The 23,965-nt window shown below is 46.4% G+C and overlaps 1 long non-coding RNA gene across 2 annotated transcripts in view; it reads right to left on the bottom strand.

Annotated features, from left to right (window-relative positions):
* The window catches only part of LOC128324953 (uncharacterized), a 180,500-nt gene that overhangs the window by 99,510 nt on the left and 57,025 nt on the right, over positions 1 to 23,965 (bottom strand). For both annotated transcript variants that reach the window (XR_008307179.1, XR_008307180.1), the window contains exon 2: positions 11,323 to 11,715. This is a non-coding gene — a long non-coding RNA (uncharacterized LOC128324953). The remainder of the gene's footprint in view (positions 1 to 11,322; positions 11,716 to 23,965) is intronic.

Below are 23,965 nucleotides of genomic sequence, written 5' to 3'. Positions count from 1 at the left end.
GCTGGTCAGCTGCTGTGGAATCACACAGAACATCTTCCCCCTCCCTACCTCTTGCCCCAGTGTTGGTCCTAGAAGTCCCTCGGGTGTTTTGTTGTGTTTTTTTAGTGTTGAGTGTGGCTACTGTTGGCCCTATGTTTTTCCACTCAGTACTTGGGGGGGGGGGTAAGGGGGGAATTTGGCTTTCCGTAGCTTCCCCCCCCCCCGCAGCCCTTCAGTTTCCTCCCCCGCCACTTATTCTGCCCCCTTTCATTTTATTTCCTATACCATGGTCCCTTTTTCTTTGTCAATCTGTACATTTTCATCAAGTTTCATCAAGTGTCCCTAGGTCTCCATCTCTACTATCTGTAGCCGATACAGTGGGTGACCAATGTTGAGTCTCGCGCCTGTCAACCGTCTCCTCTGTCACGTGTCTCCCTACTGGCTCCCTCTCTCCCGCCCATTCCCGTGCCAGGCCCTTGAGTTTTGTTCCCTGGTGCGGCCTGACCCCTGTGCTCTGCCTTTCCTTTCAAATTCTTTTTCTGGCACAGCCGTCTCGTTGCAGCCGGGTCCTGAGGCTCTCTCTCGCCCCAGCCCGGGTCCTCTGGCTTACTGCAGGCGGGACCCGGCCTCTCCACCTTATTGCTGCAGCAGGCCTTGCCGCTGCCGAGTCGAGCCAGCGGTGCTCTGCCTCACAGCGGCCCGGCCTGCCATTTCGCCCGGCGTGGCTGCTTGCCTCCATGGCCGCTGGGGCCGCTTGCCCCCACAGCCGGGCCCCCTGCCATCTCTGGCCTCCCCGGCCATGCCCGCCAACGCCGACACTTGCCTACGCGGCCGCCCAATGCCACTTGCCTGCGTGGCTGCTGGGCCCACCACCACTTGCCTGCGCGGCCGCTGGGCCCACCGCTGCCGCTTGCCCCGCAGCCGGGCCCCCTGCCTCCTCTGGCCTCCTCGGCCATGCCCCCCCCCCACGCCTCTGGTCTCCTGGGTGTGCCGCCCGGCAACCAGCCAATCAGCTGGGGCGCCGGGGCAAACATTCGAAGGCACACCCAGGAGAAATAGAGAGAGAGAGATTTGGCTGAAACTGGGGAGAGCAAATCTCAGCAAGTTTTGAGTTTAACAGGTCTGTAGAACATGTAATGTTCCCCAAAGCGTGGATCATAGCCACACAGAAATAGCCAAAAGTTCTACAATCTCACCAAAAGGGTATAAAACCAATGATGGCCACCACATTACCTGCCTGGCATATCTAGTACTAAAGGTAGACTACTCATGAATGTGGAGGCTCAATTTATCCACCACAGCTATTCCTTTGCATATAATGTTTGAAGGATGGGCTGAGGAAGGCAGAAATGCATACACAGTAGAGATTCTGCTAAACCAGTCCCTGTAATTTGAGAATAGGTTTTCAGCTGTGCACAGCGAGGGACCATAAAAAGGTGATGCTGAGCAGCAGATTTTGAGTTTCTCCCCCTCTTTTTGTCCAGCCTTCTATTATATTTACCTGAATCCTAGACTAGTTTTTTTCCAAGTTCTGTGATGCTAGAAATCAGGGAGGACTCTTTAATTCAGTCTTCTTCCTTTCAGGTAAATACCGTTACAACCTGTAAAGGTATAGTGTGCCATCAAGTCAATTTCAACTCCTGGCGCCCACAGAGCCCTGTGGTTTTCTTTGGTAAAATACAGGAGGGGTTTACCATTGCCTTCTCCCACACAGTATGAGATGATGCCTTTCAGCATCTTCCTATATTGCTGCTGCCCGATATAGTAGCAGTGGGGATTCAAGGTGGCAACCTTCTGCTTGTTAGTCAAGCATTTCCCCACTGCGCCACCTAAGGTGGGCGTCATGTTAAATCCAGTTGTCTTCTATTCAGGTAAATATGGTATTTTGTGCCCATGTATGCGCAGAAGTGCATGCGCATGTACAGTTCACACAAACACACACACGCACCCAAGTCAAATGACAACACTGGAAGAGATTAAAGAGAATGCTAAACCACATCGGATGCTGGAAATAATGACAGCCGCTTTCATCAAAACCAAGATTGCCCATGACACACAGAGCCTCTGATCTTCTGTACAGAAAAAGCCGCTTATTACAGATGCCTAAAAAAACCCACAAAAAAACCATAATCTGACTTGCACAGAAACGGGAAAAGCCAACCCTTTCAAATACTTTTATTTCCTTGGCTCTCCAGAGATGGGGTGTGTGTGTGTTTTCCCCTTTAAAAAACTCTTTTCTGGAAACACGTCTTTGGCCTGCGCATTTTTTAAAAAAAACCCCAAACCCAAATGTGTAATTGAGCACAATGACCATCCGCCTAGAGACTGCTGAGTAATAGAATCTGACGAGATGGAGAGTGTCCTGGCCCCAGCCCCAACGCCGACCACTGCTTTCAAAGCCGGCCCAGACACTTCTGGAAGAGAGCGTTGCCAGAAGACAGCCACAGCACACTGGCCAACGGAACACCGGGAAAAGCCACAACTGACCTCTTCCAACGTTGGCCATTCATTTTAACGCCACAGCAGTCTGCATTCCTGTTGACACATCAAGGCCACGTTCACACAAGCCCCGTCCTCGTGACGGAGCCAAAGTGAGCGAACACACACCAATGGGGGGGGGGCGGGGGGCGGCGCACTCTATGCACATTCAGTCAGACTCCCACATTCTGCGGTTCTGTGAGCACACCGGCTGAAAAGGCCTGTCCCGGTAGTGCCTCGTGCGGTGATGGACTCTTCTTCGCCTGGGTTTTTTAAAGCCGGCTGGACAGCCTGTCTGTCAGGGGTGCCGTAGTCCTTTCCTGAGCCAGAAAGGGGTTGGAATAGAAGACTTCCAACTCGAGCATTCTAGGATTCTATTCATATTTTGACCGTAAGAGCCTGATCGACAGTGGAACTGCCTGCCTTAGGAAGTGGTGGACTCTCCTTCACTGGGGTGTGCGTTTTTAGACCATAAGCTGGATGGCCATATGTTAAGGAGGCTGTAGCATTTTTCTGCACTGAGCAGGGGCTGGATAGAAGACCTCTAGGACCCCTTCCTACTCTAGAATTCTATTATCTGAGCCGCACAGAGTCTATACCCAGGCAATGGGCTCTCTCTGAGACTGGGACCCTGTCCCAGATCCTTCTCTAAACCACTGAGCTTAGTTTATGTACTGGAGGGGCACAGCGTTGGTGGACGTCACCACTCCTCCCTGCCTCTCTGTATCCCAAAGTCCCCAAGAGACAGACGGCCACTAACGTTCCCTGTAACAGGCATTCCCAAACGATGCTGACTACAACTCCCATAATCCCCAGCCAAAGGTCACTGCAACTGGGGGTGCTGGGAGCTGTAGTCAACAGCATCTGGGAATGCCTGTTACAGGGAACAACTGGTTGCCACTAGGACTTTATTGTAAGAGCAATAGCCACCCCAGGCCAAGAATGCGCCCCTGGCTCCCCCTATACCAGGGCTGCACAACCCCAGACCTCCTGATGGACTACAACTCCCAACATTCCCACCCACATTGGGGATGATAGCAGCTGTGGTCCAAGAACTGCTGGAGAGGTATCTTTTAACGTGCTGAGACTCTATCTTTTTTTTTTTTTTTTTTTTTAATTGTATCCTGCTCTTCCTCTAAGGAGCCCAGAGCGGGCTATCTAGCAGGGGGAGAGTAACTGGCCCTATCCACCCCCAGCACAGGACCTCCAGTGACTGTTGCTGGTGTCTGTCTTGTGTTTCTTTTTAGACTGTGAGCCCTTTGGGGACAAGGATCCATCTTATTTATTTATTATCTGTGTAAACTGCCCTAAACCATTTTTGAAGGGCGGTATAGAAATGAAATAAAATAAACAAATACATAAATATTTAGTTAAAAGCCTGGGTGAACAGACATGAAGACTTTTTTTGAGTTGTCAGAGATGGGGAGGCTCTTATTTCAGCAGGGAGCATGTTCCAAAGCTTTGGAGCGGCAGCGGAGAAGGCCCAGCCCGAGTACCACAAGACGAGCCGGTGGCAACTGCAGATGGACTTCTCCTGATGACCTCAATGGGCGGTGGGATTCATGATGAAGAAGACATTCTCTTAAGGACCCAGGGCCCAAGCCAAAGCACTTGCTGCTTCTCAAAGGCCAGGACATCCCCACGGTCAGGACTTGGGGCGCGACAGGATCACTAACCCTAACGGGATCACTAACAGGATCACTAACCCCTAACAGGATCACTAACCCTAACACAGCCATACTAAATCAGCGGGGAGCCAGCGTGGTGTAGTGGTTAGAGTTCTGGAATAGGACCGGGGAGACCCGAGTTCTAATCCCCATTCAGCCACGATACTAGCTGGGTGACTGTGGATAAATCACTTCTCCCTCAGCCTAACCTACTTCACAAGGTTGTTGTGAGGAGAAAGCTAAGTATGTAGTACACCACTCTGGGCTCCTTGGAGAAAAAGCGAGATAGAAAATGTTGTTGTTGTTGTTGTTGTTGTTGTTGTTGTTATTATTAAAAAATCTGCAGACCCTTGATGAATGAGGAGCAGCAGCAAAGCAGGTATGACATATGAGCATACGAAGCTACCTTATACAGAGTCAGACCATAGGTCCATCTAGCTCAGTATTGTCTACTCTGCACTGACTGGCAGCGGCTTCTCCAAGGTTGCAGGCAGGAGTCTCTCTCAGCCCTATCATGGAGAAGGCAGGGAGGGAACTTGGAACCTTCTGCTCTTCCCAGAGTGGCCCCATCCCCTGAGGGGAAGATCTTGCAGTGCTCACACATGTAGTCTCCCATTCAAATGCAAACCAGGGTGGACCCTGCTGAGCAGAGTGGACAATTCCTGCTTGCTCCCACAAGACCAGCTCTCCTCCCATAATCGCAGCCCTCTGCATGACCCCGCAGAAGAGCCAAATGGACAGCTCACAATGAGTCGGCAGAGCTACCTCAACAGTTAAAAATCCAACAGCTTCCTGACAGAGGGCAAATTCCAGGAGGGCAAATTCCAGGAGCTACAGTCCTCCTGGGTTGAACAATGAGAGCCGAAATTCCAAAACAGAGGAAGTGATAAAGTTACAATGATTTAAAAAAAAAAAAAATCCCAGCAAATGTACAGAAGCATCCTAACTGAGATGGAATTTCCCAGCATTACTCATACAGCACAGATTACTGCAGGCAACAGAGAAAAATATGCACTTTTCTTAACTGCATAAACATGAATCCAACATCTTCCAGATTTGTTCATAGTTTGCAGGGTGGGGGGAGAGCTTCTTCCTTATGAACATGTGGAACCCATCTTGCTACAACACAGAATGACAAAAAGGTACTCAAGGGGAATGAATGAACGTGTCTATATATCATAGAAAAGAATAATGGATGTGATACAGTTATAAAAAGCAAAGCCTGATAAAAGAGGCAAGGATGAGTGAGGAGGTTTTGACTATTGCAATGCGCTCTACGTGGGGCTGCCTTTGTACGTAGTCCGGAAACTTCAGTTAGTTCAGAATGCGGCAGCCAGATTGGTCTCTGGGGCAACCCGGAGAGACCATATGATGCCTGTTTTAAAACAGTTACACTGGCTGCCAATATGTTTCCAGGCAAAATACAAAGTGCTGGTTATTTAAAGCCCTTAACGGCTTGGGTCCAAGATATCTTAGAGAGCGCCTTCTTTTACATGATCCCCACCGCACGTTAAGGTCATCTGGGGAGGTCCATCTCCAGTTGTCACTGGTTCGTTTGGCGACGACTCAGAGGCGGGCCTTCTCTGTAGCTGCTCCTGGACTGTAGAATGCACTCTTGATTCTTTGCTGTCCTTCAAGAGAGCCCTTAAAACCTATTTGTTTGGCCTGGCCTTTAAGGGTTTTTAATCAGTTTTAATTGTTTTAATACCTGGTTTTCAGGGTTTTAATTGTTTTGATAGTTTAATTGTTTTTTAAGTTGTTTTAAATTGGTATTTATATTTGTATCTCTGTTTTAATTGTTTTTAATGTTTTCTGTTTTAATTGTAAACCACCCTGAGCCATTTCGGAAGGGCGGTATATAAATCAAATAAATAAATAAATAAATAAATAAATAAATAAATATTGATGCAGATGTAATCTGAACCTTCTCGCTGCAACCAACAAACGTGGAGTTTCATCGGTTTCTTGGTCTGTTATGCATTATAAAAACAGTTCTGCGAAAGTGAGCGCGCAAAAGGTTTGGATAACTGGATTTTCAAAACAGGTAGCATTCTTGCCCAGTAATTCCATTAGCAGAAGACACTCTGCTTGAGCAAAGGGAGGGAGAAGCCATTTTCACTTATTGCCCCCACAACCCTCTGCAGCCCTTGAAGGTAAAGTTGTGCCGTCGAATTGGTGTCAACTCCTGGCAACCACAGAGCCCTGTGGTTGTCTTTCATAGAATAAAGGAAGGGTTTACCATTGCCTCCTCCCACGCAGTGTGAGATGATGCCTTTCAGCATCTCCCTATACCGCTGCTGCCCGATATAGGTGTTTCCCATAATATACCAGTGGGGATTTGAACCAGCAACTTCTTGCTCCCTAGGCAAGTTACTGCCTTAAGTCCCCTGAAAATACATCCTAGAGGGTTGAAGGGCCCTCATGAGCAGAGGAAAGGGAGGGAGTGGATGAACTTGTTCCTTTCCTCCCCCCCCCCACCTTTCAAGTACAGTGAAATGACACAGTTTCACTATAATGGATATGTGGTTGGGGTGGGGATATTGATAAAATAGGACTTATGGGGCTATATCCCCCAGCTGTAATTGATTAAGGAAGCAATAGAACCAGCCAAGCCTGCAAACAAGGAAACTTTCAATTATTACTTCAAAATTATTACCCACCTCTTCAGCCAAGCTTTTCTAGCTTTTTAGATGTTTAAGTTTTTAACCTGTTTTTAGATTGTCTTAATTGTTTTTAAGATTTTTGTGTATGTTTTCACTTGCTTTATATTGTTGTTAACCATCCAGAGATGAAAGTTTGGGGCGGTGTACAAATCTGACAAATAAATAAATAATTTTAATAGTTTTAATAATTAAAAAACCTGTTTTAATTATTGTATTCTATTGTTCTTATTGTCATGTATTTTAATTTGTGACTTTTAAATATTTTAAATTTTGTACACCGCCTAGAGAGATATATATCAGGTGGTATAAAAATATGATAGATAGATAGATAGATAGATAGATAGATAGATAGATAGATAGATAGATAGACAGACACAGATAGATAGATAGATGACCTTTTTAACAAATAGACATTATGGAAAGATCTTGGCCAAGGGATAACTGGCATTGCTGGATAATATGTAAAGCTATTAAAGTCTGTGACAACCTCCATTCTAGATCAATTTCCAGATAACCAAGGAAAAACAATGCCTAGACAGTATTAAGATAACTTTGATTTGGGCAGGCGGGATGGGGCGCCTTTTTATCTCAACATAGCTGTTGATTTTGCCTTTCAACAAATTAATGCATATATTAATGGCATTTGTGGCTAACCACTTTGTTTGTGGTTAACCAGCACAATCCGAAACTTGTTTACTCTAAACTAAAGCCCATCAAGTTCAATGGGATTTTCTCCTTAGCAAGAAGTCGTAGGATTGCAACCTAAGTAGTATTTGGGGGCTCTGACAAACATATAATGTTCGTGTTTGTCTGTGCTGGGAGTTAACAGGATTAGCCTTACTCTATGCAAGTTATGGGTGTTACTCATCACAAGAACATTTCTGCACTCTGCCAACATTCCCAGGTAACTAGTTGAAGAACAGGAAACAGAGGGTAGGTATAAATGCACAGTTTATAAATGGAGGGACTATACTGGGTAGCAGTGATATAGGAAGATGCTGAAAGGCATCATCTCATACTGCATGGGAGGAGGCAATGGAAAACCCCTCCTGTATTCCTCCAAAGAGAACCACATGGCTCTGTGGTCGCCAGGAGTCAAAACCAACTCAACAGCACACTTTACCTTTAAGAAGTGGAGTCCCCCAGGGATCCATACTGAGACCAGTGCTTTTAATTTATTCTTGAATGAACAAGAAGTTGGGGTAAGCAGTAAGGTGGCCAAATTTGCTGGTGACACCAAACTATTTAGGGTAGTGGAATCCAAAACATATCACAAGGAGCTCCAAAAGGAATCCTCCAAACTGGGGGAGTGATCAACTAAATGGCAGATGTGGTTCAATGTTAGCAAGTGTTAAGTGATGCATATTGAGGAACACACACACACACACACACACACACACACCCCACACACACACAACTTCACATATTTGCTGATGGTCTGAGCTGTTGGTGACTGACCAGGAGAGAGATCTTGGGGTCGTGGTGGACAGCTCATCGAATATGTTGACTCAGCTGTGGATAAGGCCAAATTCCATGCTTGGAATCATTAGGAAGGGGATCAAAAATAAAACTGCTAATATCAAAGAGAGCCAGCATGATGTAGTGGTTAGAGTGCTGGACCAGGACCGGGGAGACCTGAGTTCAAATCCCCATTCAGCCATAAAACTAGCTGGGTGACTCTGGGCCAGTCACTCAAGTATGTAGTACACCGCTCTGGGCTCCTTGGAGGAAGAGCGGGATATAAATATAAAAAATTAATAATGATGATGATGATGATGATGATGATGATGCCCTTATACAAATCTATAGTGTGGCCACATTTGGAGTACTGTTTACAGTTCTGGTCACCATACCTCAAAAAGAACATTATAGATCTGGAGAAAGTGCAGAAGAGGGCAACCAAGACGATCAGGGGCCTAGAGCACCTTCCTTACAAGGCAAGGCTACAACACTTGGGGAGTTTTAGCTTAGAAAAAAAGACGACTGAGGGGCAACATGACAAACGTCTATAAAATCATGCATGGTGTGGAGAGAATGAAGAGATGGAAATTTTTATCCCTCTCGCATAAAACTAGAATCAGAGATCATCCCATGAAACTGATTGCCAAGAAGTTTAGGACTGACAAAAGGAAGTACTTTTTCACCCAAAGAATAATTGATCTATGGAATTATCTGCCACACAACGTGGTGACAACCACCAGCCTGGATGGCTTTAAGAAAGGCTTAAATAAATTCATAGAGGACAAGTCTATCAATGGCTACTAGTCTGAGGGCTAGAGGTCACCTCCAGCCTAAGAGGCAAGATGCCTCTCAATACCAGTTGCAGGGGAGCAACAGCAGGAGGGCATGCCCTCAGCTCTTGCCTGTGGGCTTCTCAGAGGCATATAGTGGGTCACTGTGTGAAAGAGGATGCTCAACTAGATAAGCCTTGGGACTGATCCAGCAGGGCTGTTCTTACGTAGCATTCCCCACTCCTCACCCATCCATGCAATGGTATGAATTATTGACCCTAGCATGCACCCAGACTCCTCTACTATTGCCATAATCCTAAAATTAACCCTGCATCTTTGAAATGCGGACACAAAAATCCTGTTCCCATGCCGTATCCAGGATGAGCTAATGCATGTAGAGGGGTCACTGACATGCATCATCCAAGTTAAATGGATGCTTGCTGTACAGATGCAACATGTGGACTGGGAAGCCTGCATTCCCAGGACTGCAAGGGGTGTGAGAGCATCCCTACATATGTGAACATCCAACCGAACATGCACAAACTGGAGAAAGGGTCTACCATCACAACCCCAGCACCCCTACCCTTGTACATGCATTTCCTCACCCCAGAGACAATGTGAGAACAGGGCTAAAGAGAGCTCAGAATGGGATTTGGCCTCTTCTTCATTCAAACAACATAGATACAAACCAGGATATGGAGACCTTATGTACTACAGCATGAGTAAAAGACGTTATACAGCACTTTACTACAGCACCAGTACCTTATCAGTCAGGGACAGGAGTCTGTAGATGCTTTCAAACAAGACAAAAACCCAGAATGAAAATGCTTGTTGAACATGTGTATGTGTGCACGCACACACAGGAAATATGATAGCCAGAACCTACAAACAACACAGTTTGTAATATCTGATGAGTGACTTGGATAGGCTGCATATACAGGAATGTCCTGCACCACCATTTAATTCTGGCAGAGAAAGACCTGAGTATACCTTACCGCAAGAACTGATAAGCCTCTTTTGATACTGGAAACAAGACAGACAGAGCGCACCTTTCTCAAAATGGCATCAGCCTGCATCTTCTGCCAGGATGCAACATTAGTCATCGACATGACACGCAGTTCTAACATCTTCTGAGGAACTTGTAACCCTGCTGCAACAGAACTGGCTGTAGAGAATGGGCTGTAGTGTGATGAGTATTACCCCATTTCTTTCCACTGTTGCAAATGGGGAAAGTGCGCTAATGCTGCTAGCACTACTACTCCGTCTCTACAGAGGTACCTCTATCTTTGGGACTGCTGCAACAGCGCGGCAAGTTCTTCTGAAGATCTTAGAACTGCGCAGCATGTCGGCCAGAATGGTTAATGAAGCGGAGGGGTTCCTACACCAGAGTGCGTATTAAGCCAATAATGATGACCAGGAGTCATGTCCAGGTGAGTGGTAGGCTTCTTTATTCCCTTTAAAGTTGTCTTTTACACCATGCCACTATAGGCAGCATCTGTTCGAGCAGTGACTGAAGCACGGGCATGGTCACCAGTGGCCAACTCCATTCCCCCGACCTCCAGAATGCACCAGGAAGTGACCCCACATCATGTGAAAGGGTGACTGCCCAAAGAGTGCAGTATTAAAAAACCAAACCTACTGGGTTCAACCAAAACCTTTCAGGAGGCCTCCCACCCAACACTGCTGCCTATCACATGATTTTCTGGTCTTGCCAACAGCACAACTGCCTACATAATGACCTTCTGACTTTTCAGGGCTTCCGGGGCCACAGGCTGCCCTCTGCCGTGGACCCGAGATTAACAGTAATCCCCAGATGTTGTTGACTACAACTCCCATCAACCCCGGTTGTGATGGCCTTTGGCTGGGGAAGATGGGAGTTGCAGTCAACACCTGGGAATCCCTGGGACAGGGAACACTGCTCTGCACCCTCGCTCTGTGGCCACTCGTCCCTCTACACCAGGGTGGCCAATCCGAGGCTCTCCAGCTGTTTGGACTGCAACTCCCAGTCCCCCTCGTCCCTAGCAGCTGGGGATGAGGCAAGTTGCAATCCAAACAACAGCTGGAGAGCCTCAGGTTACCCCTCCCCTGCAGCATCCTTGGGAGAGCTTTCTAGCAGAAGGAATGTACACAGGAGAGGGGAGGAAACATTTTCTGTGTGCTGCACTCCCTTAACCGTGGCGAAAAGTTCAGAACCATCCCATATGCACCAATCCAGGGTACACTTGCTTTATGGAAGAGACGCCGTCTACTGTAAATTTCACAAAACTTTAAGCTGATTTGTGCATTCAGTAACTGAATACATACCTGTGCAATGTATGTGAACTCCATGGGAAAGCATTTTTTGCAGGGGGATGGTCTTGTTTTCATATTACTGATGGCCATTTTATTTCCATGGCGAAATTTCACTAGGACACCTATTCCAGTGGCGATGAGAGAATAATCCATCTTCAGCATCAAAAATATCTCCGTATGCACATCAGGATGATTCGGGGGGGGGGGGGGGGGGAGAGCGCAGGAAATGCCAACAATCTGCTTCCTCCCCGCAAAGGCATTTTGTCTACATTCTCTGGAATCTTTGGGTGGTTTGGTAAATCCCACGGCCCGGCCTGAGGCCAGGCCTCGGCTATCCTTGAATGGGGGGAACGAGGTGTCGGAGAAATCCATCCACGGGATTGGTCAAGAAATCAAGACGGAGACCTTGAAGACAGAAACAACAAGGAGACAAGCTTTACATGGTGCAGGCATTCAAGGGAAAGAGGAGGAAAAGCAATCCGGCTGGAAAATGGTTTCCTTTGCAAGACCAAACTAACTTTCCCTTTAGCAACTGAATGGAAGGGGGAGGAGAGCTTGATCTCTCAGCAGGCAGCTAGCAGACAATTACTTGCAGTGCCCGTGACCTCCAGATGCCTCAGAGGTTGACGGCAAGGTTAACTCAAGAACAAAGGCTGAACAGGCTTCCTCATCCGTCTGTCAGGTCCTTTTAAAATTACTTGGGCTGCCCCGGGGACAACCATCAAAGCAGGGAGAAAGAAAAAAGGAAGAACCGAATGCTCAGAAGGTATTTTCCTAACAGTGCATACTTTCTTTAACATTCCCAAAGCAAGTGTCCTAATGTACTCCACACCCAAATAAACCGAGCCCAGATTTTGAAAACCTGTCAGGCTCGCACAGAAGATGTGGTGCTGGATTCCAGGCACCCAGCATCATCTTTAAACCAGGTCTCTTTGCCTCCATATACAGCCTGAACGTTCCTGAGAGGGTAGAGCCGGGCACACTAATGTGGCCAAGGTAAAGGTAAGGTTGTGCTGTCGAATCGCTGTCGACTCCTGGCGCCCACAGAGCCCTGTGGTTGTCTTTGGTAGAATACAGGAAGGGTTGACCATTGCCATCTCCCGCACAATGTGAGATGACACCTTTCAGCATCTTCCTAGATCGCTGCTGCCCAATATAGGCTCTCCCACAGTCTGGGAAACATACCAGCAGGGATTCGAACTGGCAACTTCTGGCTTGCTAGTAATAGACATTTCCCACTGTGCCATTAGGTGGCTATCTACTACTATTACTACTACTGATATACCACTTTTCAACAAAAGTTCCCAAAGCAGTTTACATAGAGAAATAATAAATACATAAATAAATAAATGAAATGGCTCCCTGTCCCCAGAAGGCTCACAATCTAAAAAGGAAACATAAAATAGACACGAGCAACAGCCACTGGAGAGATGCTGTGCTGGGGGTGGATAGGGCCAGTTGCTCTCCCACTAATAAAGAAAATCACCACTTTAAAAAGGTGCCTCTTTGCTCAGTTAGCCTCATCTTAGACACTGTGAGCACAGCATCTTTTATTGAACATCTGGATGGATTTCTGTTCAACACTTGCAAATGAGTGTACAATGTACACAATACAAGGTACAGTTACTCATATGTTATGGGGAACACAGATACAGAAGTGTACTTTCGATCTGAAACCTGCATTTCAGGGGGTCTGTACCAGGTTAACTTTTTAAATGAAGGCAGATTTAGTCATTCACTCAAAAACACGTACTTGTGTACAGACATTTGAATGCAGGTACAACATAATGTCTGAATAGGGCTATGCTTTGCCTGCATTCAGATGTTTGTGCATGTTTGTGTGAATGACAGTACCTGCATTCATTTAAAAAGTGAACCTGGATACAGACCCCACAGAGGCCGCGTACAGATAGGAAATGGACTGCTGTACCTGTGTTCAGCATAATGTATGAATAACTGTGCCTGTTTACATGAATATGAATAAAACTTTTGCCAGGCAGATAATGGCTACACTTTGCAGGGGATTCTAAGGAACTTCTCAATTCATGCAAACAGCTGCATCGACTTGCTGGACCTCATCGCAACTTCACCTGATAGCACCCTGTACCTCACAGGGAGAATATTGGAGGCAGCAGGCAAGCTAGGCTGCTACTACTGATCTCACTGCTGAACAGCCACAAAAAGCTTTTGAGAAAACCCAGATCATAGTCTGGAAACCACTACCACAGGGGCTCCACCATCACCTTCAAAGCGAGAGAGTTGTTCTCCCTGGTGTGGTTAAAATGGCCCAGTGCACACACAGGGGCCATGTCACACAAACATCTAGCTGCACAGGAGTTATGTGCATATATTTAGCAAAACTGCCTTTGAACATAGAGGCCAAGGGTACACAATAGACCAAGGGTAGGCAACCTCAGCTCTCCAGCTGCTGCTAAACTACAACTCCCATCATTCCCAGCCACAGTAAGATGGGAGTTGTAGTTCAGCAACAGCTAGGCAGCTAAGGTTGCACATTCCTGCATTAGGAACGTAGGAAGCTGCCATGTACGGAATCAGACCATAGGTCCATCTAGCTCAGTATTGTCTCTACATAGACTGGCAGCGGCTTCTCCAAGGTTGCAGGCAGGAATCTCTCTCAGCCCTATCTTGGAGATGCTGCCAGGGAGGGAACTTGGAACCTAGATGCTCTTCCCAGAGCAGCTCCATCCCCTAATCCTCATTAGATCATGACTAATAAGACCTGAAGCTAATTCAGGCGATATGCCCACCCAGCCTATGGGGAATAAACATGACTGCATAGCTCTCCCCCAACCACCCAGAACACCAACACCTCGGTGCAACACAAAGGGGACGATTCGAGTAATCCACCCTGCAATTAGACCAAGTGCACACCTGGCCGAGGCAGCAGAACACACTCCCCCTATGCATGAGTCTGTTGTCCAAACCAGCTGTAGAAATGGAAGGAGAGATTCGGGGGAAGTGGACTGAGCCTCGCTCAGAGCAACTGCTGGCAGGCTAGGCCTTTCCGAATAAGGGGGGGGAAACCCCCCCGGAAATTCAAAACAGAAGGGACCAATCCTGAGGACTGGGTGGGAACTACCCACAGGGCCACCTACTGAAGAAGAGAAAGCTTTGTCCTCTTAGTTCTTCCTGTCTCCGGAAGGCCCTGAGGAAGCACCCAGGCTAAGAGCTGCTGGGGAGATGGGAAGGCTGCAGCCAGTGTGCAACAGGTTAGGACCAGTCCAGTTACATGCATTTGCTCTACTGGTTGCTTGGAATCTGCGTTGCAAGGTTAATGAAAGCTCTGCCTTGCAATCTGTTTCAATGAAAAGACAATTGTTCTTATTGCCTACCTTGTTCTTTTAATCTGATAATAAACCCTTGTTGCTGAAGGGTGCTACTCTTCATTTGGGGTCTGCCATAGTCACATCATTCATTCATTCATTCATTCATTCAATTTCAAGACCGCCCTTCCAAAAATGGCTCAGGGCAGTTTACACAGAGAAACAACAAACAAATAAGACGGATCCCTGTCCCAACAGGGCTCACAGTCTAAAAAGAAACATAAGACAGACACCATCAACAGCCACTGGAGGGATGCTGTGCTGGGGGTGGAGAGGACCAGTTGCTCTCCCCCTGCTCAATAAAGAGGATCACCACGTTAAAAGGCGCCTCTTTGCCAAGTTAGCAGGGGTTGGTCACATGCCTTTGGAGGCCTAGGATTGCTCAGGCCTTTTTGGGAGGGTCTTGCCACTTGTATGAGACCCACCCCCACCCCTAGGAACCTAATATGGAGAGTGGGTTTTCCTACACCAAAACAAACAAACTGCATGGTGGCAGCCTACTGTGAATCTCTTACAGACAAGGATTCAACCCCAGTGAACTCCCCCCTCCTCCTCTGGCTCTGGGAGGAGTCGTGAGACCAGCCCATCCACAGATTGACCTGGGAAGAGCCCAAGGAAGAGGATGAACCTTACCCAGCAGCTGACCAAGAAACTGAGGTGCAAGAGTGCTAGGTTGTTTTAATAGTCTAGGAATTGACGGTGAGCTGTTATTACTACATGATGCAGCATACTGATTAATAAGTAAATGCCTGTTCATGACTCAAGTGTTTTATCCAGTCATTTAAAGGTGATGGTTTGAATAAGAATGGACTCTTGCCTCTTCTGTCTGTGGAGTATAATTACTAGCTTGGCAGCTGAAGCCAAAGGAACATTAAAACCCTAGGCTGTGATAGTCACCAGAAAAAGATGGCTGGTAGCAATTCCTAGAACAGTGCAATTAAAAAAAAAATGATGATGATGACTACAGTCTGGACAAAATTAACAAGTTGGCCTTAAATTCAGTGGACTTTACTTGCAAGTAAAAATGCACAACACAGGAAGATAGGAAGCTGCCTTATACTGAATCAGACCCTCGGTCCATCTAGCTAAGTATTGCAAGTATGACTGGTCCCCTTAGCTAAGCAGGGTCCACCCTGGTTGCATATGAAAGGGAGATTAGAAGTGTGAGCACTGTAAGATATTCCCCTCAGGGGATGGAGCCGTAGCTCTGGGAAGAGCAGAATCTGCTGCCAGTCTGTGAAGACAATACTGAGCTAGCTAGACCAATGGTCTGGCTCAGTATAAGGCAGCTTCCTATCTTCCTATGCCTGCACTGGCAACGGCTCTCCAAGATTCCAGGAAAGGATCTCTCAGTCCTACTTGGAGACACCACAAATTGACTCTGGGACCTTTTGCATGCAAAGCAGGAGTTCTATCACTGAACTACGGCCCAATTCAGGCCGTGAGTGTGCAAGACGTAGACAAGGAGTTGGGAAATATCATCATAGCAATCCTTAAGGCCACCCGGTGACAGTCCCAAGGCATTCTGCAAGCAGAGAGCAGATGCTTTGCAAAATATAAATCACTGTAAATGACTTGAGCAAGACAGCCAAGATATATGCAACAGCAGAAGTTTCTCACAACTGTAATAGAATTTGGAAGAAGCTGAACTGTTCATCGGGAAACCCCTTCAAGCCAAATCTCACCTCTGTCAGGCACACACTAGGTGGCCCTAGTCAAGCTCTCTTTCAGACAGGCAGAAAGGAAGACTAACACTAGAACCAGGGGTCATCCCATGAAATTGATTGCCAGGAAATCTAGGATCAGCAAACAGAAGTATTTTTTCACACTACGCATAATCAACTGTGGGAATTCTCTGCCACAAGATGTGGTGACAGCCAACAACCTGGATGGCTTTAAGAAGGGTTTGGATAACTTCATGGAGAAGAGGTCTATCAATGGCTACTAGTCGGAGGGCTACAGGCCACCTCCAGCCTCAAAGGCAGGATGCCTCTGAGTACCAGTTGCGGGGAAGCAACAGCAGGAGAGAGGGCATGCCCTCAGCTCCTGCCTGTGACTTCCAGTGGCATCTGGTGGGCCACTGTGTGAAACAGGATGCTGGACTAGATGGCCCTTGGGCCTGATCCAGCAGGGCTGTTCTTATGTTCTTAAGCTCCCCCTACCCAAACAACACATAATTGGCTCATAGAACTCACCACCACTTGTGGGGATGGCCGCTGACCAAGTTTACAAAGAATGGATAGAAAAATCCATGCAATTTGTGCTTATACATTGCTATTAAAGATAAATTCGCCATGAGCCCCATCACCCATTGAGATCATTCGGAGAGGTCCAGCTGCAGTTACCACCAGCTCATCTGGTGGCTACACAGGGATGGGCCTTCTCTGTTGCCACTCCGGGACTCTGGAATGTGCTCCCTGCTGAAATAAGACCCTCCCCATCTCTGATAACTTTTAAGAAGTCTTTAAAGACACATTTTTTCACCCAAGCTTTTTAACTAGATTTGTGGCTTTACACCATTTTACAGTTCTTATGTCTATTTTAATTTGTTTGGCTCTGTGCAGAAGCAGCTGTTCCCATCATGCAGTGCTGTACTTCGTTCAGTGCCAGCAGGTCTCTTTGAAGGGAAACAGAACCCTCTCAAGCACAGTGCCATCTTGGCAGGCAGGCAGGGCGCGCTGGGAAATGTAGTCCTTCCCAGTGCTTTCTCCACAGAGCTCTATACCATTCTGTTTCCAGGAGTGAATGGTCCCCCCTTGTTTTTCTCCTGCATTTGATGTTCAGAGGTATACTGCATCTGAACATGGAGGTTCTGTTTTTCTGTCATTTGCTCCATATATAGTATTTATTTATTTAAGCACTGCACCTCCTGGCACATCGTGCACATCTTCAAAGATGGTGCTGGGGCTCAAAAGAGTTCTCTTAATTGGATCCCTTGCCGAAATACTGCAGCACTGTGTATAGGTGATGAAGGTGGGGAAATGCCTTTACACTGAAGGGTACTGCCATATTTATCTGAATCCAAGACTAGATCCCCGCCACCCCTAAATATATTTGATGTTAGAAGTCAGGGGATCATCTTCAATTCAGCGTCTTCTTCCTTTCAGGTAATAAAAGGTATAACCTTTTAAGACGGCCATCTTAAATTCAGAGTCACTTTCTATTCAGGTAAATATAGTATGTCTTAATAGAGTTAAAGTGCCCCCACTTGAAAAATAGTGATACAGACCTTTTTCCTGACTCGAGCATCTTTCAAAGAGGTGACTGTCTTTATTTAGCAGGAGGAGAGCAACTGGCCCTATTCAACCCCAGCACAGGATTCCTTCTGTGCTTGTTGCTGGGGTCTACCTTCTATTTATTTATTTATTTAAGATTGTGGGAACCATCTTATTTGTTTTATTTTTAGTTAACATATTTATTTATATTTATATTTATATGTAAACCGCTTTGAGAACTTTTGCTGGAAAATGGTATATAAACATTTGTAGTCATCATCCTACCCATATTTAGCCTACTTTCCAGTAGGCTTATGAGATCATCTGGCATTCTGTGTGTCCGTCCTTGTGTCCATCTGTGTGTCCCCCAATATCAACTTTGCAATGCCTGGACCAATATGAACCAAATCGGGTACAGTTGTAGGGACACATAGGGACACCTCAACGGCATAGTTTGTGATGATGTCATCCACTCCGATCCAAGATGGCAGACGCATAAACTTTTGTGGTGCAAGTGGGCCAACTTGTGAAACGCTTAACTAATTTGAACCAAATTTGCTACAGCTGTAAGGACACATAAGGATAACCTAATGTTGTGGTGTGTGATGATGTCATCCACTCCAATTCAAGATGTGTGAACATCTGAGGTGCAAGCAGATTAATTTGTGGACTGCCTAACCCATTTGAACCAAACTGTGTACAACTGCAGTGAGTGACACACAGAGTTTGTGATGCCATTTACATCTATTCAAGATGGTGGACGCGTAAACTTCTGAGGAGCAAGTGGGCCAACTTGTGAACCGCTAAACCAATTTGAACCAAATTTGCTGCAGCTGTAGGGTCACCTCAATGGCACAGTTTGTGATGATGTCATCCATCCCAATTCAAGATGGCAGACACGTTAACTTTTGAGGCTCAAGTGGGCTAACTTGTGAACCGCTAAACTGATTTGAACCAAATTTGCTGCAGCTGTAGGGACACATAGGGACACCTGAGTGGTGTAGTTTGTGATGATGTCATCCATCCTGATTCAAGATGGCAGAACCAACCTGATCCAAGATGGCGCAAGTGAGCTAACTTGTGGACCGCTTAGCCAATTTGAACCAAATTTGCTGCAGCTGAATGGACACATAGGGATGCCCCAATGATGTAGTTTGATGATGTCAGCCTCCCTGATCCAAGATGGTGGATGCATAAACTTTTGAGGCACAAGTGCACTAACTTAAAGACTGTCTAATTGATTTGAACCAAATTTGTAACAGCTGTACTGAGTGACACACAGCAACACTTCAATGGTGCAGTTTGTAATGATGATGTCCACCCGAATACAAGATGCTGGATACATGAACGTTTGAAGCGCAAAAGATCTAACTTGTGGACCTTGATTTGCACCAGATTTAGTCCAGATGTAGAGACAGAGAAAGGCAAGTAGGCTAATTAGTTCTTACTAGAACAACTTGTTATATTCTTAGGTGAGGTTGATTATTTTTGCTAATCCCTCGAATATGAGCAAAGAGACACCCCTACCAGTGCTAGCTGTTAAAGCCGTGTTGGTTGAAACAAGTTTACAAGTCATTTCCTAATAGGGGATGAAGTGCAGGATGGATGTGGCAAATGAAAAGCATTCCGTAGTAAATACTGTTTATCTTTGGAAGTGGTCCAAGTCATGGAGTGTGGTTAAGGCAGCCGTGTTTGTACAAGCAGGCAAGGGAGGGAAGGGAAAGTGATTTATTTTTACTGTACGCAAACGCTGTTATCACTCACAAAAGCAATTTTTTTTGGTAACTCAATGCATATATCTGATCCTAAGCAATTACTCATAATGTGCCAGCATCCTGTGAAAAAGAGAGAGAAAGCTTTCACTCTTTTGCAAGAGACACTTAACTGGTATTTTGCATTTTCAACACCTGCACTGTGACCAGCACATCACAAACACTATACATAAGATAAGAACAGAGGAAGCTGCCTATGTTTGTGTATGTATGTATTGTCAGACTAATGGTTCTTCTAGCTCAGTATTGTCTAAACCAAGGCTGCTCAACTTTGGCCCTCCTGCAGATGTTGGCCTACAACTCCCATAATCCCTGGTTATTGGCCACTGTGGCTGGGGATTATGGGAGCTGTGGTCCAAAAGCAGCTGGGGGGGGGGGGGAGGGCAATGTTGAGCAGGCCTCATCTTTGGTGTGCACTGGTCTACACTGACTGGCAACAGCTCTCCAAGGCTTCAGGTAGTCTTTCCCAACCATACCTGGAGATGCCAGGGATTGAACCCGGGACCTTCTATGTGCAAGCATGAAGATGCTCTACCACTGCACGTCCCCCATAAAGAAGATATGAAACACAGGAAGCTTCCTTATACCAAGCCAGACCACTGGTCCATCTAGCTCAGTGTTGTCTACACCAGAGGTAAGCCACCTGTGACACTTCCGCTGTTGTTCAATTACAAATCTCATCACCCCCAGACACAATTCATTCTGGTTGGGAATGGTGCAAGTTGTAATTCAACAGCAGCTGGACTGTCAAGGTTTGCCTACTCCTGGTCTACACTGACTGGCAGTGGCTCTCCGGGGTGACAGGCAGACGTCTCTCCCAGCCCTACCTGGAGATGCCCACTGATGAACCTGGGACCTTCTGCATGCAAGCATGCAGATGCTCTTCCACTCAGCTGTGGCCCCAACCAATATCTTAAGAGGAATATCTTATTGCAGGCAGTGCTCACATGTAGCCTACCCTGCAAATGCAAACCAAGCTGGATACTGCTTAGCAAAGGGAACAATTCAGACTTGCTAATTCTGCATTCTTAAAGCATGGAGCCCCTGGTGGCGCAGTGGTAAAACTGCTGCCCTGTAACCAGAAGGTTACAAGTTCGATCCTGACCAGGGGCTCAAGGTTGACTCAGCCTTCCATCCTTCCGAGGTCGGTAAAATGAGTACCCAGAATGTTGGGGGCAATATGCTAAATCATTGTAAACCGCTTAGAGAGCTTCCAGCTATAGAGCGGTATATAAATGTAAGTGCTATTGCTATTGCTATAATGCAGTCCCAGAATTCTACTGTGGAAGAGGCCATGTGTCTGAGCCCCCAGTGGTCCCTCTAATTTTTTTTCATCTCTATGCAGAATGAGTTTTGTTCTGGGCAGCAATATCAAGGCACTGCGTGCACACATGCACTCAAGAGTGGGGCCTTCCTAACTGAACCTGAGCGGGATCTAAAATTAACTGAGCCGACATTTTTCTGAGCAAACATCAGAAAACTTGTGAGCGTGAGCACACATGCGCAGAGTGAGCCCCACCTGTATGGAGCAGGTTACATGCAAGGCTGCAAGGTGGACGTTGGGCGAGAAGAGTTACACAGGATTGCTGGCCCAGCAAATGATGGCTGAGGCACTTAGCTAAGAACTGGGAAGCCTCCGCCCACCTCCTCGTATCACTCGGTCTTATCTCCGCCCCCCGCCGCCCCACAGTTGCACTTGGCTCTGTCTCCTCCTCCTCCTCCTCCGGTGACCCCTCCTGCATCCACTAGTGAGCCCCCTGTTGAGCTCTCTGCCACTGCTACTGCAACTGGGCCCCAGATCAACAGCAATGGCACCCCTGGAGCTCTCGGGGGGGGGGGGGGTGACACTGATGGTTCCCAATGAAACGGTCCTCTTGAGTAGGAACCTCACCCAGGTGTTCCATGGGGCTATGAGAAGTGGGGCTGAGCAACGGAGTGCTCTCTAGATGGAGGGAGCAGCTGGTCGTGGGCTTCAAGAACTCTCTGGGGTCCCAGCTGAGAGGTCCCTAACATCACACACAAATAAGAGAACCTGGATGCTCAATTTTGACGGGGGGGGGGAGATAACCATTAGTGGTCGACCACTAGTGAAGACAGCGCCGTATAGTGGTGGTTAGAGTGGACTAGGACCAGGGAGACCAGAGTCCAAATCCCCATTCAGCCATGGAACTATTCTGGGCCAGCAGTCACTTGTCTGTCAGCCTAACCTACCTCGCAGGGTTGCTCTGAGGATAAACACAAACATGTACACCACCCTGGGCTCCTTGGAGGAAGAGCGGGATATTTTATGCAAAAACAAACCAACAGTGAAGTCCAATGCCATATCAATTCACATAAAAGCAGAAACCTTTGGTATCACTTTAATCCCCCCTCCCAGTGGGAGCAGCTATCACGGTAGTGCAGGGGTTCTCAAGCTCGGGTCAGCCTACAACTCCCATCATCCCCAGCCAACGGGGGCTGATGGGAGTTGTTGTAGGTCGACAACTTCTGGGGACCCAAGCTTGAGAACCCCTGCATTACTGTAACTAAGCGTAAGTATTGTATGTGAGCATGAAACACAGCGCATACAGGTAAATAAATTCAATAAATAATAATAATATTTCTACCCAGTATTTTCTTGTTACCATTTCCCTCACTTTCCTCTCTGCTCTCTCTTATAGTGATTTCAAATTGCAAGTCCCTTGGGGCAGGGACCTGTCTTCTCATCATTAGATAAGTGCCAAGTATGCAAATTGTGCTATAAAAAATAAATAATGTATTGAGACAGTTGGTTTTTGTGCTGCCTACTTGTTATGGTATACCATTCATTCTGTCCATTGTTCTTGTAATTTTAATCATGTGCTTTAAATGGTGCATTTATATAACTGATATCAGCCACTCCGGAGGCCACTTTAGGCTGAAAAGACGATTATATATTTTAAAATAAATACACAAATAAGGCAACAAATGAGATTGCTATTTATGTGCCCAATAAAAAGATGGGACCTGCCCAAAAAATTGCAGACTAGTTGTAGCAACAAAAGGGAGCAGTTAAAAAACAAAAGCTAGCAGTGGGCGAAACACCAAACATTCAAGTGAAACAGTTAAGTATGGGCTAACACAGGGGTCTTAATGCCATGTTTTAGATTATGAAAAAGAAAGGGAATCAATTGAGCAACCATTAGTAACAAATTTTACAAATAAGCCACAAGGATAAGAAAATCACCATAAAGAAATAGGCTTGCAGATAACAACAACAACAACAACAACAAAGGAAAATACCACAATAAACAAGAACAATGAAACCCAAGATGAAAAATTAATAAGAGCATCAGAATGAATAGACCTGAACTGTAAAAAAAAAGAAAAGGTAACCAGTGAAGAGCCATCAAAAGGGAGAGAGACAGGATAGTTCTTGAGTGCAGGAGAGGGAGACAGGCAGCAACATGCAACACAAAAAGGAAGAACTCAAGGAAACCAATTCACAGGGTATTACAATAATCCAATCAGGAAAAAACAAGAACACAGCCAAAACACAGGCAGAAATAGGTTAGATGGCTTAGAGGACATGTCTATTAATGGCTGTTAGCCCAGACAAGCAGATGAAACTTCCCCACTTAGTATACCACATGAGAGAAGCCCAGCTGGATCAGAACCAAGGCCTATCTAGTCCAGCTGCAGAATCCTGTTTCACACCATGGCCCACCAGGTGCCTCTGCAAAGCCCATAGGCGTCTGGTATTCAGAGGCATCTTGCCTAGTCGGAGGCTGGAGCAGGCCGATAGCCACCAGACTAGTAGCCATTGATAGACCTTGTCCTCCGTGAATTTGTCTAAGCCCCTTTTAAAGCCATCCAAGCATCCCGTGGCAGAGAATACTGCTGAAAGAGAGATGAAAGGGACAAACAACAGGATTCCTGTTGCCTTGTTTGTGCACTTCCTGGAGTTATCTAAGCTGAATGAGGCTGGAGAAAGAATGCTGCATTAGATGGATTTTGATCTCCAACAAGATAATTGTAACTTCTTCTTTGACCTAATTCAGGTAGGCTACACCTGAAGTGGCACAGCGGGGAAATGCTTGACTAACAAGCAGAAGGTTACCGGTTCGAATCCCCACTGGTACTATATCGAGCAGCAGCAATATAGGAAGGTGCTGAAAGGCATCATCTTATACTGCGCTGGAGGAGGCAATAGCAAACCCCTCCTATATTCTACCAAAGAAAACCACAGGGCTCTGTGGTCGCCAGGAGTTGAAATCGACTCGACGGCACACTTTACCTTGACCTTATATAAGGGTGGTTGGGAGGGAAGGAAGAGTGTCACTGAAGGGCCACAAAAACCCCACAT

Source organism: Hemicordylus capensis, chromosome 4 (assembly GCF_027244095.1).
Source record: "Hemicordylus capensis ecotype Gifberg chromosome 4, rHemCap1.1.pri, whole genome shotgun sequence".
NCBI classification, from domain to species: Eukaryota; Metazoa; Chordata; class Lepidosauria; order Squamata; family Cordylidae; genus Hemicordylus; species Hemicordylus capensis.
The sequence above is the reverse complement of the archived record's forward strand: the minus strand, read 5'-3'. Positions and strand labels throughout refer to the sequence as shown.